This window comes from Camelus bactrianus, chromosome 5 (genome assembly GCF_048773025.1).
Source record: "Camelus bactrianus isolate YW-2024 breed Bactrian camel chromosome 5, ASM4877302v1, whole genome shotgun sequence".
NCBI classification, from domain to species: Eukaryota; Metazoa; Chordata; class Mammalia; order Artiodactyla; family Camelidae; genus Camelus; species Camelus bactrianus.
In genome coordinates this window covers 18,660,354-18,666,353 of record NC_133543.1, presented here as the reverse complement: position 1 = coordinate 18,666,353, position 6,000 = coordinate 18,660,354, and positions in this window count along the sequence as shown.

The window sequence follows — 6,000 nt, the reverse complement described above, 5'->3', positions numbered from 1 at the left end:
CGGGAAGGAAGAGCATGTGCTTCCTGGGAGCAGTTGAATGGAGCAACAGAGACAGTTTATGCAGTGCAGTGAGCACTGTGCCTGCACAGAGGAGGCAATCAATCAGTGTTTGTTTTTCAGTTTTTATAGTAGCAGTGATGCTAAATGTGTCCTGGGAGTGAACGAATGAAGGAGTGGATGAATTCATTCACAGGTAGCAATGTGGCTCCTCTCAAAATGGCATATACCCTTGACTTACGCAAGGATGAGTTCCTCTTATTATTTTTCTAGCTAACTGAAAAAAATCCAATTTGAGCAAATTCTCCATCAGCCTCTTGTTGCATCCTGTGCAAACGGCTTCTTTAATTAAAAGATTTTAATCATAGCACAGCTTTTCCCACAGAGCTTTCCAAGAGGAGGCAGGATCTGCCACAGTGTGTCCTGTGAAACAGTGGAGGAAGCGAGTCACCCACCTCTGCAGGCGCCTTGGGAAACCCACAGCGTGAGGCGCCCCCTCTCCCCGTCTCAATCCCCACTGCCTCTTAGCATCACCCCTCTCCTCTCTCCTTCTAACAATCTTTGGTCTCTTTGAGGCTCACGCTGTCTTCTTCACTGCCCTTCCGTCTTGGTCACTAGTCACCCTGACCTCTGTGGTCCCTTGCTCTCTCCCTATTCCAGTAGGTTCTCCATATTGAGGCTGGTGGCAGGTGCTGCTTCCCCAGCCTGCAGACTTGGTAACTGTGGACACTCCTTGACAAACCAAGATGGTGCTCCGTTGATGATGCCTCCTTGGATAACTTCCACTTGGGGGCCTTTCCTCCAGTCCCTCTTCACAACTTGCTCAGACCCAAGCCTTTTCTGTTGCCTCCTTCAAGCTGACATTCAGCCGCAAACTGCCCTCCTCCAAGACACTTTGATCGTGGTGATGATGATGATGATGATGATGGTTGCTAAGACCCCCCACCTTGTACAGAACTCCCTCCAATCCCCAGTTTCTGAGGACCTCTTTGGTGTAGTACCTTGAGCCCTAGCTGGCCCATGACTGTGCAGCCCCCACCACAATGAATCTGTCCATATCTGCCCTTATCTGCCCCTCCCTGGGAGCAGTCAGGTAACCACTGACCAAAATGAGGTTGGCTTTCCACAGGGCCATCTTTGAACAGAATCTATTACAGCTTCATTTGACATACTTATGCCAACAGTGTGGCCTGACCATAGTTTATAAAAAGACATGATTTAGTCCAAATGTCCAAGAGAACTTAGATTCTGCGGAGTCTGAGGCCATAGTGAAAGCTAAAGTCAGGGAACGGGTTGTTGAGCTCCAGGCACTAAGCAGGTGAGGAGGACCCCCAGCCATTTCCAGAAAGGCCAGCAGGACCTGCAGATCCTCTTCTGGACTGATATGAATGGTGAATGAGCCACCAGGGAGTGTGAGTCAAGAGGGGTGGGGAAGAGGAGGACGGTATTTTCACATCAAAAAGGACCATAGAGATCTCCTGTTCCAGGATTTTTCACATAGTTTTTGAGCCTCAGAAATTTCTTCAAACGAAATATTTTGCAAAAGCTCCAAACAGATGTTCTCTGACTTGCTTCACTATCTAGTTCAGAGACGCCTTGCCTAGCTCATAGAAATCATCGTTTTGTAGGTCAGCTTCGTGTGGTTCAACCTAACAGAAATGTTTCGGGATAAATTTCTGTCGATTTTTACCAGCACTGGCAGCCTCACCACTCACTGTCACTTTAAATCTAAGGAACCACCAAGTTTGCACTGGATTCACTGTCCTTTTCCTTCTGTGAAGGTCAGACTTGCAGCTTTGGTTTGGATGGTGGTTTGCTAGTTATCACCAGAACATGCTAGAAGGATCAAACACAGGGCCGCACTATGGAACACGAGCAGGTGCGCTGAGAATCCGGTGTTCCAGAGACAAACGGGGAGGATGTGTGTGTTCGTGCTGCTGTTAGTTATTTTCCACATGGAACTACTTTCACACAGTGAAATTCCTGCAGGTGAATGTTTCATAACCCAAGGAGTGCTCTCTCCATGGTGACGCGGACAGAGTGACGATACTTTATGTTTCTTTATTACTAACATATTACAAATGTTAAAAAAAATCCATCACGTAATGCAATATAGAAAATACAGATTTAAAAAAAGATAAAGATGAGATGTGTTTTAATCACCAACAATCCTACCTCTTAAAGAGAGCTGTTCTTAACGATTTGTACATTTCCTTCCCGTCTTTTCAATGGTGATCTTCTGTTCCTATTGGCCTTACTGCACCTCAAATTTTCTATTAATACACTGTATTCTAAAACACATGGTAACCATAAGTTTGTTCTGAAGGGGGTGGGAAGGGATAAACTGGGAATTCGAAATTTGCACCTGCTGGGAAGTGATGGAAATGTTAGCTATTTTGATTGTGTTGGTGGTTTCATTGATGTGTCCATCTATCAAAATTCATCAAACTTTATATGTGAAATATGTGGTTTACTGCACAGGAATCATACCACAATGAAGCTGTTAAAATACATAGATATTGATTACAGTGTTGCTCATTATAATAAAAATTTGAAAAATTAAAAATTAAAATAAAAAAAACACATGGGCAGGGGCCGGGGGAGGGGCAAAGGCTGGTCTACCTCTATTTCTTTTGCAACCCGGGCAAAGTCGACAGAGAGCCCTTTGGCGTGGCATGCTCCGTGTTTCAGGGCGAATTTTCTGTGGTAACAGGAGGAGGGCTTGGGCCCAGAACTGACCACCAACAGAACAGGCTCATCAACAGCCCCCCGCCCACCACCTTCTCCTGCTGCATCTCCATCCGCCGCTCCCTCAAAGGGAAGTTGGGTGACAGCCTGTCCCGCCACATCTGGCCAGCTGGCCTCCCATAAACAGGTATGAAATGCAGGTGAGCAGGCTTCTTGAACCTGTGCCTTGATGCAGTTTCAAATGCATGGCTTAGATGTGTGGGCATGCACATAAGTCAGAATGGAACAGGAGCTGAAAGAACGCAGTAGACCAAACAAGTTGATACTATGGTAAGCAGCACAGAAAAAAATTTAAATCCCGGGTGTTAGAGCTAGGCAACCTGGATTTCAGTCCAGTCCTGTTATTTGTTTGTTTTGTGAGCTCTGGAAAATTTCTTAGACTCAATGAATGTCAATTCCCTCATCTCTAAAATGGAAAAAAAAAGTTCTATCTTATAAGGCTGTTATTAGAATTAAATGAAATCATGCAGATAAAGCACTCTATTAGTTAGAATTCTTTCAGTTGCAAATGACAGAAATTAAGTCCCTCCCCAAAAAAGTATTAGGTCACATAACCTGGAAGTTCCAGAGTGGTTAGTTTCAGGCAGCGCTGGATCCAAGGGCTCTAAGGACATGACGGTGCCTCAGCCTTTCTCTCCACCACTCAGCTCTGCTGCCAGGGGTCTGCAGTCCTTGGCAGAGAGGCTTTCTGCATGGAGTGCCTAACTGGCCCCTGGAGACCCCAAGCCTACATCATCCCCGTGGCTTGTCATCCCTGTAGCGCGAGGGTGATCGATCAAGCAGGGTTCCAGTAGGAATCCTGAGAAAGTCTCCAATTGGTCCAGCTTGGCTCATGTGTCAGCCCTCAACCAATCACCTCTGTGGTCAAGACCAGCCGCATGCCCACCCCGGGTGGGAATCGGGGGAGTAACACCAAGGGTGGTCACTTAAAAGAAAGGGAGCTGGGGTCAACACCCTTTGTCCACTGCAAGTTTCGGCCGAAACTGGAACTGAGTTTACAAGCTGAGACCCTTTGGGGAAACTCTGGCCTGAGACACGTTCCCTGTGGCTCACACAGTGTGGTCAGCACTGGACATTAATCGGCCACATTAAATGTTGCTGTGTATCACAACTCTCATGAAGGGCAATGTAGCAATAATTACCTAAATTTAAAATGTACATGATTTTGACCCAGCAATTCCACTTTTAGGAATTTATCCTACAATATCTTCACATATATGTAGTTCTGGAAGATGACTACATAGAAGGTTATGAGTACAGTTTATAAGAGCAAAAGACTGGAAACCACCTAAATGCCCATCAACAGAGGACGAGCTGGAGAAAGCATGATACACTGATTCAAAGGAATTTCAGCCACAATAAGAAAAAACAAAAATAAATTCTCTTGTGGACTGATACCGACCAATACACAAAATATTTCACTGATTGAAAAATCTAAGTGCATCAGAGGACATAGAGCATGGCCCATTTGTTTAATAACTGAGGGACTCATGTGTGTATGTGTGTGTGTGTGTGTGTGTGTGCATATGTGTGTGTTTGCTTTCATGTGCCAAGAAGGAATCACAAGAACTGACAACACTGGTTATCTGTGGGGGAGAGAAATGGAGTGATAAGTCTAGAGGATAAGGGGGAAGGTCAACTTGTATTTAATTAGCTTATAGGTACATTATATTTTTGAACCAGTGAATATATTACCTAGTTTAAAATAAAATAACATTGTTATCCAAACAATATGATGTTAACTGCTTAGTAGGGCTGAGGTTTATATTTGGACTTCATATACAGCCTGGAATCTCAAAGGAAAAATACACATTTCTTTGGCTCGTCCTTCATGTTGCTAATCACCTAGGTGTTTAACACATAAGTTTTCCTTTGCTGTGCAAAAACTTTTAAGTTTAATTAGGTCCCATTTATTTATTTTTGCTTTTATTCCCTTTGCTTTAGGAGATGGATTCAAAAAAATATTGCTGTGGTTTATGTCAAAGAGTGTTCTGCCTATGTTTTCCTCTAGGAGTTTTATAGTATCTGGTCTTACATTTAGGTCTTTAATCCATCTTGAGTTTATTTTTGTATACAGTGTTAGAGAATGTTCTAATTTCATTCTTTTACATGTAGCTGTCCATGAAAAAACAACCTACTAAATGGGAGAAAATATTTCCAAATGACATAACTGATAAGGAGTTAATATCCAACATATATAAACAACTCATACAATTCAAATCAAAAAAACAAACAACCTGATTCAAAAAAACAAACAACCTGATTCAAAAAAACAAACAACCTGATTCAAAAATGGGCAGAAGAACTGAATAGACATCTTTCCAAAGAGAAAATTCAGATAGCCAACAGGTACATGAAAAGATGCTCAACGTTGCTAATTATCAGGGAAATGCAAATCAAAACCACAAAGAGATATCACCTCACACTTGCCAAATGGCTATCATCAAAAAGAACACAAATAGCAAATGTTGGCGAAGACGTGGAGAAAAGGGAACACTTGTACACTGTTGGTGGGAATGTAAATTGGTGCAGCCACTGTAGAAAACAGTACAGAGCTTTCTCAAAAAGCTAAAAATAAAACTACCATATGACTGAGCAATTCCACAACTAGGTATATATCTGAAAAAAAAAAAAAAGAACACTAATTTGAAAAGATACATGAACCCCAGTGTTCATATCAGCATTATTTACAATGGCCAAGATATAGAATCAATCTAAGCGTCCATTAACAGATGAATGGATTAAGATGTAGTTAGATATGCAATGGAATACTATTCAGTCATAAAAAAGAATGAAAAATTTCCATTTGCAGCAATATAGGTGGACTTAGAGATTATCATACTAAGTGAAGTAAGTCAGACAGAGAAAGACAAATACTGTATGATATCACTTATATGTGGAATCAGAAAAATGCAACCAACTAGCGAATATAACAAAAAAGAAACAGACTCCCAGATATAAAGAACAAACTAGTGGTTACTACTGTGGGGGAAGGAGGGGGCACAACTGGGGTAGGGAAGTAAGAGGTACAAACTATTAGGTATAAAATAAGCTACAAGGATATTTGTACAACACAGGGAATATATCCAATATTTTATAATAACTCTAAATGGAACATAACCTTTAAACATTGTGAATTACTACATTGTACATCTGTAACATATAATATTGTAAAATAACTGTACTGCAAAAAAATTAAAATTAAAAAATTAAATTAAATTAAAAATATAGAAACACATAGGGACAACTTCCGTG